Raw genomic sequence first — 13,892 nt, forward strand, 5'->3', positions numbered from 1 at the left:
AAGAGAGAGAAGAGAAAGACTGAAGAGAAGATATTTTATATGGGTTTAATAGAGTAATGACAGTGAACAGAATGTCTACTGATTGCAGACATGACTCAGTGAATGGAACAATTATTCTCTTTATCAAACCTCTAATTCTCTCCAGAATTCATTCTTAGTACAACAATACTTATAATAATTTCCCATCATGCTTTTCACCTCGGGGATGATAACATGTATTGATGATATAACTAAGTCAGTCAGTATGTCCTGCATGGTGTAGCTCATAGTCTTATAGTCCTATTTTTTTTAATTATATGGCTGAAAATGTCAAATGTAATTTGACAGTCTGCACTTTAACCTCATAGTCATTGTGTCGTTTCAGATTCTAAGCAATACAAATATGGAACCAAAATAAGTGCAGGTGAGGTCAGAGCCTTGCAAAAAATTTCAATTAAACTCCAGCACACTGCGCTCTTTCATTGCTAGTGAAAATTTATTGGTGTTTCATCAGAATGAGAAACCTTTTGATGAAGGTCTTAACACTGAAACGTCAATAAATTCAGTCAGACATCCATCCATCCATCCATCCAGTCTGCCGGCCATTAAGTCAAATGGTGCCTCACTGACCAGTCCACCAACCAGCCAGTCCACCAGCCACCCAGTGAGCTGACCAGCTGCTCAGACCTGCAGTCAGTCGACCTGCAGTCCAGCCAGACGGTGTAAAAAGCAGAGACAGAGAGCAGGAGAGCGAGGCGGCACGGTGCTCCAGGGTTTAGCGGTGTCAGACTCCACAGCAGAAAATATCAGCCTTCCCTTTATTACTTTCTGTCTGCCGGTCCAAGGCCTCGACTTCACTGGTTCAGATGGCATTCAAGGGCTAAACAACAAGCTTCTCCACAGAGCGCCTGGAGCCTGACGGGCAGCACTGTGCTGCCAAGAAAAAGTGTCTCTGGTTCAATCTCTTGTCATTATTAGACTATTCATTCTCAGGCCCTCCAACAGTTTGTTTTAGCCTTTGGTCTCCTTTCTAACCTTGCACATTCCTTTTACAAGTGTAATGCATGATACAAATACAGCAGACAGAGACTATAGCCCTCTTAACAGGGGATTTTACCCATGTACATCAGTAATCTCAGTAACGCCAGTTGCAACAGCTCCTGCACTCTTTTCAGCTATTTTATGAATTTCCTGCCACCAAACTGTGCTTAAATAATGCTTATTTTATATTCTACTTGTATGCTTAAAGTCTATTGGTCTTTTTCCCGGCTGAATCCTATTAGTTTTGCTGCAGTAATGCCCAAATATTCCCATGGGGATAACAAAATGTTATCTACAGTAATCTAATCTATAGGGCGTTGCTGCTCTACCCTGTCAGTAGTTATGTGGCCCCTTGTAATACAGATGCCAGCTGCACAAGTCAGTAACTGTGTGGAACATCAGAAGTTGATCTGGATGAGATTAAAATGACCCCGGGAGGTCAGAGTTAACTCCAGATGCAGTAGGTATTTTGTTACTGGGTAGCCAGAGAAAATCACTGACGTTTGTTCCGGATGGGATACAATTCCCGAGGTACTGAGGTAAAAATGACCAAACACCAGACTCCCCTGGTAATACTAATGCTGTCTGGAGAGGGCTTATTTCTGTATTTGTCCCAAAAGACCTCGCTCCGTCACCACTACCCGTTGCTCCAGATAAAGTCTAGTCAGTGGCTATGTTTACATGTGTAACAATAATACAACTATTGGAAATAATTCAAGTAACAATATAGTGTGATTCTATGAGTAGTAGCCTTAGACTACTGCAGCCTAGAGAGCCTTAAGCGCCAACAAGAGTCCAAATCACAACAAAAGACGGACAAAAGCGTGCCAGACTTCTTTGCCCGGACAGACGACGACGTTGAGCTGCTTTTGAAACGAACGACTACAAGACCGCCAAAGCCATGGAGAATATAGACTGTTTGACTACCGCCTGAGTGAGATCACATGACAATCCCACGTCAGCGTTTTAGAAAAGCTCCGTTTTCCTCATCCACACTACAACATGGAACCAGCGTTTTCAAATTTATCCTCTTTGGAGAGCGTTTTCAGAAAGCTCCGTTTTCAGTGGTCAAAAACGCCGTCTTGGTGTGGATGGAAGGCCAAAATGGAGAAATAAAGATGCGTTTTCAAATTTACCCGGCTTAGTGTGGACAAGGCCTAATTTAGTGGGGAAAGGGGAAATGCAGATGTGGACACTGTAAAATAATAATTTTTCCTGCATGCTAAACTTGCTGCATGTTTGGTAACATCTTCCTCTACCAAAATACAATGTGGGGGGCAGCAGTAAGCAGTGCCAATCAATTTTAAAAGTTGATATTTTATCAAAATGAGTACTGCTTGATGGATGCCGAAATTATCAGTGGAAGCTAACAATTGGGGAAAAGGCCCTAATAGTGATAACTTGAATCTTTTCGGGCTGTCTGTGAATCGATTCAGGACCGGTTCATTAGATTCACCTTTGAAAAAATGACAGTTTTGTGCCAGCAGCACTTTGGCCAAATTAATTAGCACTAATTAGTACTGATCAACAACCCTAACAACCCCCCACAGATATATTATGGTATAGTTTTGTGCCATGGGACAGTAAACTTATTGTACCTGTACATAATGGTTAAAAGGGAAAAAATCAGGCACCTGCAGTTTCCCAAGCCTCAAGGTGAAATGGACAAAATTATTTTTTCAGACTGGAGGATTTGAGGATAGTTTCAGCTGACATTAACAGGCAAAAAGTGTTAATTTATCTGATGAACACAAAAGTAAGAAAAGGGCTGCTGACCTTTAATTTCCTGTCAGATACAGCTGGAATTACATTTCTCTAAGTGCAGCAGGTACTGCTGCTGCGTACGACGAGGTTTTAAAAGCAAAGTTTCAGACTAACTTTTCCCCAGAGTTCAGGTGTTGCTCTATCCTCACTGTGTTCAGACAGGGAAGAGTCACAGGCGACACCATTTATTTCATGCATGATAATCCTCTCAAAGCACATCGCATATCATTACCGTCATCTGTCTGGGAGTCCCACTGCGTTACAGAGCGATGCATAATTTGGAACACAGGATGCATTATTCCACAGTCCAACACCCTCACAAGGTTTAACCTTTCTCACAGACGCTCTGCATGCATCTTTCATTAAGCAGCATACTTTCCATGGCAGAGGATGAGACTGGGGTTAATACTGTACAAATGAATAGACACTGTTGAATATGTATGGGTGTGGGACTGTGTGTGTGTGTGCGCACTTGTGCACATCCAGTGACAGCAGCAGGAGCTGTCAAGAAGCCTTTCTCATTAGTGACTCAAACACAGACCTGCTGGCGCTGCATGGTGTAGCAGTCAACCTCACTCTGCTCACCACCGCCCCGTGGATCTGTCCACCTGCAGCTCTGTGGGAGGCAGTGCTTAGTGTACACTACCATTCTGATAGCACCTTCTTAGCTCCTTAAACTTTCAACTTCTGACTGTTGTTGACTCTTGTTAGTGAAATCCCATGTTGAAACTTCCTTTCCTGTGGGAAAGTTTTTGCAGCAGTGAGCTGTGTCTTCTGTTCGGCACTTTAACAGAGACAGAGAGAACTTTGCAGTTTGGGCTGAGGTGGGAGGAAGTGCACCTAGCTTTTAGTAGTCCTCTGTCAGCAGTTTCTGCCTTAAACCAAGTAGTGTCTGCGTGGGTTCAAGGACTTATCTGCACACAAGAATGTGGAATCTCAATGAGACACATATCACAGCTAGCTACACAAAGGAGCACACTGTGCAGGGCGAGGAAAGTTTTTAAACTAAAACTTCCTACACTTGGATAGCACTGTTATCTAACTACACACTGGTAATTTTGTGAAGTGATGAGGGTATTTTGGCATGAGCAAACCAAACAAAAACAAGCTAGTGTTGGTGTAGCTAGCGCTGGCCTGGGAACTCGCCTGGATGGCGTTCAAAGTAAGAATCTCCATGTTAAGCTCTTTTTGGGATAATCCAGATCCAATTTTGGAGTTGGTGGAATTATGGTGTGGTGTGCCATGACAAGAGGATTGATTGATTGATTAATTTTATTTATGTGTCATACACCACATGGTGCCCACAAAAGGAAACAGGAACAAATAACAATCAATACATACAGAAGTCATACATCCTGATAGACTCACACATAAATCAAGCTGCTACAAACAGAACAGGCCGCAATTTCATACTGCTAATCAACTTTAACAGCTTATCACTTCTCAATTTCCACACTTTCCAAATGAAATTCACTATAGGAATAGGAATGATGCTCTGCAACACAAGAACTTTGTTGAAGTTTTGGTCGGTTAGGGTTAGGGTCTGTTAGGCCTGTCTGTGTGTTTGCGTGTCTTCCCCTGCAGGTGCCAGGTGGGCGGAGCTGCAGAGTCTCTAATCAGTGTAACTGGGATCAGCTGGGCCGGCGCTCCCATGGCTATAACACCCGGCCCTTCCCCAGACCAGATGAGGCTCTGTCCTCCATGCACCATGTTTTGTTTAGTTTGGCGCTGCTGCGTCGTTTGTTTCAGTTCACGCCGTACAACACCCCCACACTATACACTCCTCACAAATATAACAGAATTTTATTAATGTCACTCCCCATGACTATCAAATGAATTGCATGTTACAAACTTGATTCAGCTGAAGGTAAAATGAGTACAAGGGAGAGGCAGAACATAACAGGAAATGATAAGAATGTGGTAACAGGAGAAGAGCAATGATGTGGGTTTACAAATTTAAAACTCAACTGTAGTTGCTTGAAACCTAGTGGCATTTCAGTTGTAGTGTAAACCCTATGCTGTCAAGTTTCTTAAATTATATTCCATCAATCTGCCCTGTCCTCAGTCATGCTAGGAAAAAACTTCCAGAAAACCTTGGCAGCAAATAAAAAAGACCCAGATGATGCAACCAAGGACCTGAAAAGGTGCACATAAATCAGACAGTAACCAATTCTTGAGGGCAACATTTGTTAGGTGTATACAGCAAAATGCCATTTACCTAGGCTATTATGCAATTGTTATGCTGCAGGGCATGCAGGACACAGATACTCCTCCTCAACAGGAGGCCTTCCCACAGAGACTCAGTGATACTAGAGGCCACGTGTTAGAATTTCATTTCTTTCAGATTGAATGCATAACAAACGTGGACATTTTATTTAATGACTTATTTTTTTATAAAGCAGTCTAAAATGTCTTCTTACCCAATCAACATGTGCCTCTCCAGTGTATCTGTCCCCACATGCACGGCCTAGTTCCGTTAGGGCATCTGTTAAAGATGTCAAGTGAACTTACAGCACAGTCAACAGTTAAATTAAGCTAATAAACCATCTCATACCTACCTGAATCATTCATGTATGTTTGGGTCCTTTCTGCCCTCATTCTGTTGACCCCCTCCAGGTCAACAGGAAAGTCCACTATCTCCCCTTTTAAGAACCAGCTCTGCCACCTTGAATAAAGGTTGGTGTCATTTCATTACTCTTTGGACTGAGAGATGGATAGACTGACAAACTTACTTTGCTGACCAGCACCCCACATGATGTGGTGTCCTGCTGGTGGGGATGAGCCAGGGTGGCACATGTCCATCTGGACACAGTCACGTTTTTCCTCCTCATGAAGGCCCTACTACACCTTGAAGACAGGGGGATTATTGAGTATTAACCAAGGCTACCTAAAGGTTAAAATAAACAAATAAGCGATACCTCACTCTTCAATTCCTTCCCAGGGGCAAGGCTCTGGAGATGTGCAGAAGAGGTCTTGTAGGGACCCATCTTTGCCCACAAGATCTCCCCCTTTCGCCCATTCCAAATGTCACCAATCACTGAAAAGTCAAACCATTAAGTCTTTTGCATAGAGTAGGATGTCAAAATGGAATGTTTGTTACATTACTGAACAATTTAAATACCATTGCATTGGATGGGGTATGTGTGTGACATGAAATGTGGGTTGGTCTGTGTTTGCTCTGGTTGTTGCCCTTGAGGAGCCAAGACATTGGTCCCACTTTTTAGGTTGATCTCTGGCTAGCTTGTTGAGCTGAAATATTCCATACATAAATATTGTATATAGGACATTTGATATTGCAAAATTAACTTTCATGATATCCATAACGAACGAACGAAACGGGACAAGCAAGCTTGTCTTTATTGTAATCACACAACAACACTTGCATGCAGCGACCATACACACACGCTGACAGGTGGTCGGTGAAATTTAGTCTCTGCTTTTAACCCATCCAAGGCTTGTCCTTCCTCCGCGGGGCAGCCAGGAGCAGTGGGCAGCTTTACAGTACAGCGACCGGGGACCAACTTCAGTCGTCGTCGCTGGTCAGGCGATGATCTTTTTTACTTCCCTTTGAATGGTGCCATTAAGCTTTTCCACAAGGTCATTTGTTTGTGGGCGATATGGTGAACAAATGCTCCTCTGGATTTCCAGTCTTTCACAGAGTTGACGGTTCACCATCCATTTTTTCGCTCTCTTCCCCCTTCAGCCTCTGAAAGAAGGGAGTTGCTGTGAAGTCTTGAAATGGCATCCTGGGATTGTCGAGTCCCTCTGTAGCACAATGGTAGATGGACTGCATTTATATAGCGCCTTTCTAGTCTACCGACCACTCAAAGCGCTTTACAACAATGCCTACATTCACACACACATTCATACACTGATGGCGGAAAGCTACCACGCAGGGTGCAATTTGGGGTTCAGTATCTTGCCCAAGGACACTTCGACATGCGGACTGGAGGAGCCGGGGATCGAACCACCGACCTTCTGATTAGCGGATGACCCGCTCTACCTCCTGAGCCACAGCCGCCCCTGAGGCAGCCTCTCAGGATGTGGACATACTGGATCCTCCACTCCTTCAGCATGGAAGGCTTGAATAGAAGGACACCGTTAGGGTCTTTGGCCAGGTGGAAATGGTGTAGGACGTCCTCCACTCTCTGAACCAGCTCCTGTGGGCATGGCATCTTGGTCCTACAGTGTTCCCTAATGTGCTGGTTGATGGGCTCAGCAGGCGCAATCCCACAGAAGGTGTAGGCCTCCCTCCACCTCTGCAGGTCACCTCACACCCATTTTAGCTTCTTTACATAGGCTTCCCATCAAGTTTAGGATTCAATTTAAAGTTCTTGTAATCACATAAAGCCCTGCATGGTCAGGCACCTGTGTACATCTGCGACGTACTCCATCCCTACATTACAAGTAGATCACTTAGGTCTTCTGACCAGGGCTTACTGGTTGTCCCTCGCTCTAGACTTAAAACTAAAGGTGATCAAACCTTTGAAATTGTGGCTCCTAAACTGTGGAACGCTCTTTCATTGGGCCTAAGATCTGCGGAATTTGTTGAAACTTTAAAAAAAATCAGTAAAAGACTCATCTGTTCAGACTGGCCTTTGTTTAGCCTCTTGTGTCTGTAATTGTGTGTTTTTATGTCTTAGTGTTTTTATGTCTTACTGTTTTTTTATTGTTTTCTGGTCTTATTTTGACTATTTTACTCTTGTAAAGCAAGAGTAACTTTGCTCTGTGAAAGGTGCAATATAAATAAACTTTACTTACTTTCCCTGGTCCACCACAGTGAATGCGGCAGACAAGAACTTGCAGTAGGTGCTGCTTGGTGGGCTCAGCTCACATTTATGGCCATAAACGAGAAGAAACAGACAGTGTTTCATTGTGTCACCATCAGTCTGGATAAGCTTCAAGATTAGTTTCATATGTAGCAGCAAAACAGATAGAGATAGACAGAGACGGACAGATAGACAGACAAAGTGGGATTTCCCTGAGATATTAAAGTATCAATGTTGTTGATAAGCAGATTAATCTGGCCTTATTTCATTCAAAGTTATATTTTATGAATCATGGATAAAGGCCATTGGTCTATGAGAGCTCACAGTGCTGTGCAGTGTTCCCTTCAGTAAACTCTGGTAGCAATGAGATTTTCTAAAAGAGCAGGGGAGATGGAAAGCAATTTTAGCAATAGATGTATTTGTCTCGAACGTGAATGAAAAATATGGTCTACACAAAATTAAAAACCTTCTTTTAAGATGAAGCACACAGCCATCTAGCTCTCTGTGCTGCAAAGGCATTTATCAGCTCCTCATGGTACAGTGATCCAGTAATTTGGTGCTCTATCAAAATTTGAGCCAGGACTGTCAGGTGCTCCCGAGTTATAGTTGATTTGAGGTAAGCTTTTATGAGTTTCAGTCATAATCAAGAGCTCCTTTCCCCCAATGCAACAGGAGCTCAAACTTTTGGAAAAAAACAGGAGGGTGAACAGTGGGAGGATACGTAAGGGGGGCCTTTCATGCATCTATCCTGCATTAGTACCATAGGCTATTTCTTCAATCTTAGACAATAGACATAAATTAGCTTATTGTAACACAAACCTAGTGATGGATAGCCATCCTATTTCTGAAGACGAGGCTGAAAATGACATACCCAAAATAAAATGGTTACTGTTCTTGAACCCCTATGACTACAGGCAAAAGCTTGATCATTCCTGAAAGTTAAGCCTTGGAAGTTTCTTCTCCAAGTGTCAGAATTACTCTAAGTGTTACTGACACCGAGTAACACCAGCTCAAACACAGTGGAAATTGCAATTTCATTCCCGCCTAAAAGAAAAAACACTTTTTGAGTGTAGACAGTTACCTGTGGCTGTGGTATTTCAGCCTAGAAACTCAATAGAGCCACAGGCCTGGCCAAATCCAGGTTCAAAGTAGATGGAAAAAACAACAAAAAATTAGTATTTAGCAATGTTTTTTTGTAGGGTAAAATCTAGGCGGATTCCAAATGGCCATTTGGAGACTCCAAATGGACACCTGGTAACCAAATGACATTATGGGTCTTTAGAGGTATATAATACTATTTTTTTTGTTGTTTATTTCAACAATAGCACACAAATTACTCATAAAAAAACGTTTGTTCTTTTTTAGAAATCTTTTTTTTTTTTGGTCATTTCTTAGTTACCCAAAACCTCTCCAAAAGTGGCCAAATGGGCTTACCATTATCCAAATGATTTTTATGTGACTGAAAAACATACCAAACATAACAATTTCGGTAGAAGAACAGAGTCAAACCAAATAACTTCATTGTAAATGGTAAAGAAGAGCACAATTGTACAAATAAGAAATATCAATTTTACCAACTTGTACACTATAACTTGTACAATATAATAAAACATGTGTACAATATAATAAAAAAAAGTATTGCACCAAGCAAAAATATATATGTAAAAGTGAAAAGCATAAGAAAAGTACAAAAAAAGTTAAAAATATTTTGCAATAACTGACAAAAAACGTCTGCCAGGACAAACAGTTTGTATCCCCATTTTGTAGGTTTGTCCTTCATATACTGCTTGATTGCAATTCTGGCCTTTGATGCCACCATTCTCTCATCTACCGAGATGTTCTGTGATGGCTGGAAATTGCTCAAGCAGGCTTCCCTAATGCTGTTGTACAGTGGCTTGATTTTGCACAACCGGTCAAAGGCTGCTGTTCCTCTCTTCTTCTCATTCTCAGCATCCACCTTAGGATCACTGAGATGGAGAGTGAATGTGATGGCCAGAAATCTCCTGCATGACATGATCTTGGTGGGCAGTTGCAGGCCGTACAGCTCGGACCTCCTCCAGTTGTTAGGGGGTTGTTCTCGTGGACCCAAATGCAGACACGGACAGTTGGTAGGAGAGAAAGGAAAAAGGTTTATTGGAGGGTGGAATCGGGTGTAGTAGGATGAAGGCAGCAGGTCGGAGTAGAGGAGATGATCCGGACTGGGCTGGCTGACAAGCAGATGAGCTGGCGGGTTAGCAGGCGAGCGAACAGGCTGGCTGGAGCTCGGGTAGATGTGTGGCGGACAGGCAGGAAAGCTGAGAGACTGGCAGGTGTGGCGTGGGCAGGCGGAGAGACTCACTGGGAAATCCACGGAGTTGGTGGAACAATCTGGCGACGAATGGAAGGCAAGCCGGGGTAGATATACTGGTGAAGATGATAGGAAGCAGGTGAGCAGACCGGTGATGAGCTGATTGCAGGCAGCCGAGCTGGGAGCCAGGAGAACAGGGAAGGGAGACCACGCCCACACACAAACAAAACATGGACAGGGGAGCACTAGGAACACAAGGAAGGGGAAACGCAAGGAAAACACGAGGGCCAGGCAGGGACCATGACACCAGTAGTCTGTGAATGAGCAGAATTTGGCAATACCCATGTAAATCACAAGTGCCAGGAAAGAGTACATGTCTTGCAATGTGATCAAATGCCATGGCCTGGCTTTCCCCTCATCTTTCCTAGTACCATAGGCATTTGAGTGGTTTGCAATTGTTTACAGCGTTGAGGAAGACATGAACAGCTGAAACAACTGCAGTGGACGACACCTGTGGTCCAGGTGCTCTGGCAGGCCTGAAGACTGGCTGTGGTGGATCAACATCTGCCTCATCTACATCTGTCCTCAGAGCTGCTGGTGGAAGCAGTGGGTTGAGATCTGCTCCCTCTTCCTCTGCCCCCCCTTCCTCTCTTTGCTCTCCCCTTGCCACCTCTGGCAGTAGCGGGGGAGGTCTTGGAGACAGTAGCAGCAGGGGGGGTTGGCTTTGATGCTGCAGCTGTTGAGGTGGAGGGCTCTTCAGCGGGGGAGGTGGTGGCCAGTGAAGAACGGCTACGCTTCCTCTGTGGTGTGGTGGTCTCTGGCTCCCAGTCCTCGTCAGATGACTCCTTATCTGATGAAGGGCTAATCCACGGCACATGTAAAAAATCGTAGTAAACAACCATTAGCCATCTTATTTACTGATCCATTGATTGAGGTGCAGTGACTGCAATTTGAATCAAATCCCCCCACCCCCATTGTCAGGTCTCCACTCTGCTGCAAATAAACACCTACTGTCTGCCCCCCACCCCCAGTTTCAGGTGACGACTCTAATGTATTTAGATACTCACCGATCTAGCATAGCATCAAGTCCTTGGATAAACATATCCTCCGCTGTGGAGTCAATGCTGCTGCTGCTAGTCTCAGATTCATCGTCAGATATGTCTTCAGACACATCACGGGTTTGACGGGTAACCAACTCCACGGCTTCTTCCACGGTATACCGAAACTTTTGCTTTGCTATCGGCATTGTAAAATGACTACAAAATCCAAAAGAATGGTCAACAAAAGTGTTTTGCCGGCGTAGAAGTGCTGTGTTCGGTGCGTAACACGCTCAGTGTTCGAAAGCTGTGCGCAATGGAAAACAGTCAAAACTTTCTACCTGTATTACGCCGACACCGTAAAGCATGCCCTCTCGCTGAACCATAACATGTTTTACATCGTTGGAATCGGAATCTCATTGGCTGTAAGACTTGTCAGTCAGAAGTCTAATCGTCTGCCATAGGCTCGATGCGTATGACGTAGACGTTAACTTGACTCACATGGTTTGCCGACAGCCAATGAAGCGCTGGTTCGCTTTACTGACACACTGTTTAGCCAATACGGATCGCAGAATCATGTGGGCTGGCTTGATTTGTTCCAAAGAGTCTATAGATCACAGAGAGAGTAAGCTTTCCCATGTAGCCATCCGTCATCAAGCGTTACAAACGGTAAACCGGACACGAACAATGTCTACTTCGGAGACTTGCAAAGTCAACAAAGGGCGCTTTATTGATGATTTCCAGAGTCAGCATGTTTGTGTGACTAAATGCAATGGCTAGTTTTGTTTGTTGGACCCTTGCCTTGATCTGGACACCAAGATTACCACGATGCATGTTGTTTTTGGACTTCCAGACGACATTGAAGGTAGGGAGCTCACATCTTGTGTTTGTTTTCTGTGCACTCTTTGCACACAAGCTGTGTTTGCGCTTGCTGCGTCTCTGTGATCCTAGAACGGTTGGCTTCGATCGAATCGCGAGACTCGCTCCTTTCGAACGATGTGTAACATGACCAGATTTATTGAAAATTTCACCCTATTAATGAGTAATGAACAATAATTACATGTCCTACAGCCCGAGTACGGGCCGGTGCAAAACATCTTAACTAATTATCAGATCATTGCTTGTAACGTCCAATGACTGAAAAGAGAGCAAAACCTAATTTTTCCTAAGAATTCCTCTTGTGGAAAGAACCAAAGTGCAGCAGTAGTTCAGCAAGACTGCAGTAAAAAGTGCCAATTCTACAATTGCTTCATCTATACACCAAACATTGGAAAATGTCACTCACTCACTCTCAAGCGCACACACACACACACACACCACTGCAGAACTAAAACAACCCTGTACAGTCTCAACAGGCTTGTGTTTCCATTGCTTTAGCCAGTAGCTAGACAGCTGATTCTGCAACACGTGCTGCTACTGCAATCACAGTCCCATTTGTCAGTGATTCACAACAACTTGCATTTGTGCAATTAGCATACATATCTGGCTAATTTGGTTTTGTGCATGGTGGCTGATTAGGCTTGATTTATAGTTACAATATTTTTGGTACAGTAGGTGTTGCAATTATGCCAGATGTCTTGTTAATTTAATGTAAACAACTGTTTTTGTTCACTGTACAGCTTTATTACTTGTCACATACACTTTACAGGGCTACTCATTTCTTTATTTGATGTAACATACTGTAGTCAAGCAGCTCTAATAAGAGGTAAGCTTCCACTTGGTATTCTCACTCAAAATCAGATCACTTTCCCTCTCTCCTAGAGTTATCTCTCTCTCGCTCCCTCTCACTCGCATAATGGGAAAGTTTCAGGTAATTTCTAACCGATTTTGAGAACGCACTGCAACACACACATAACGAATTTCATGTTTTGTTTTGTTTTTTGTCTCTCAGTGGGAAATCTGCTCACACTAGACGATCGGGCAGGACGGGGTATCACACACTTAACGATGAACCCCTAAGAGAAGTCAACGTTTTAAAGAATTTCAATCTGGGCCTTATTTTTTGCTTTTTGATTATGTTCAATCCATGAGGCAAACACAATTTCCAACAGTTGAACCTCAAAATGCAATTAAAACACATCCATTCAACACAGTAACACTCACACTGCAATTATACATGTCTTTAAATTGAACAATTATCACAATAAAAGTGCAAGTGTTGTAGTGGAAGAGTTTAAGGTACAGTATGGGTTATGGCATTAGTCACTATATGCAAAAGAGTTTTTCCCTGTCCAGTTTCTTTATTGGCGTGCACATGAAAATATAAGGGTAAAAGCTCAGATCAACAATGAATGGTGTAGTTGTCATTTCCTATTACAGGAAATGTAGATTTGCTGCAGGGTCTTCGGGGCCAGGCGGTGGACACGGGGGATGCTGCGGTCTCCTGGCTGCCTTGCTGAATGACTTGAATGTGAAATGATTCTTGAAGCAATCATGCATGTTACACCTTGCTCATATCTTATCCATGCAAACATATGCTTGTTACCCACAGGGGGATCTCATTTCAATAAAAATGACATCAAAAATGAGGAGGTGAGGTATGAGCCAGAGGAAACCTATTGCATTGAAACCCTGTGGAAATCTGCATAGAATTGCACACAATACCCATAACGAATTCAGTGTGGTGGAGGTTTTTATCCCAAGTGCTTTACAGTGCTGTACTTACAGTGTATGCAGTTTTTAGCATGGGTAGACCCAGTGGGCATAGAAGACCTAACCTTGGAGCCGGCTGATGAGGCCTGTGAAATTTCTACACAACCCCCTGATGCGTAACCTGAAGCATGTAGGACAGAGACAGAACAGGACGTATTTGTGATGCCTTTTTTTCCTCTCTGGCTTTGTGTAATATAGGCCTAACCTTCTCACATTTTTCTGCTGTGTGTGTGTGTGTGTGTGTCTTACTCTCAATGGACTGGCAGTGAGGCCGGGCTCATCAGGACAACAGAGAACCAGCTGCGAAAACCTATGATGTTGAATAATCCCTTTAGCAACATGTAAAGGTTAAATTGGGATATT

This window comes from Centroberyx gerrardi, chromosome 11 (genome assembly GCF_048128805.1).
Source record: "Centroberyx gerrardi isolate f3 chromosome 11, fCenGer3.hap1.cur.20231027, whole genome shotgun sequence".
NCBI classification, from domain to species: domain Eukaryota; kingdom Metazoa; phylum Chordata; class Actinopteri; order Beryciformes; family Berycidae; genus Centroberyx; species Centroberyx gerrardi.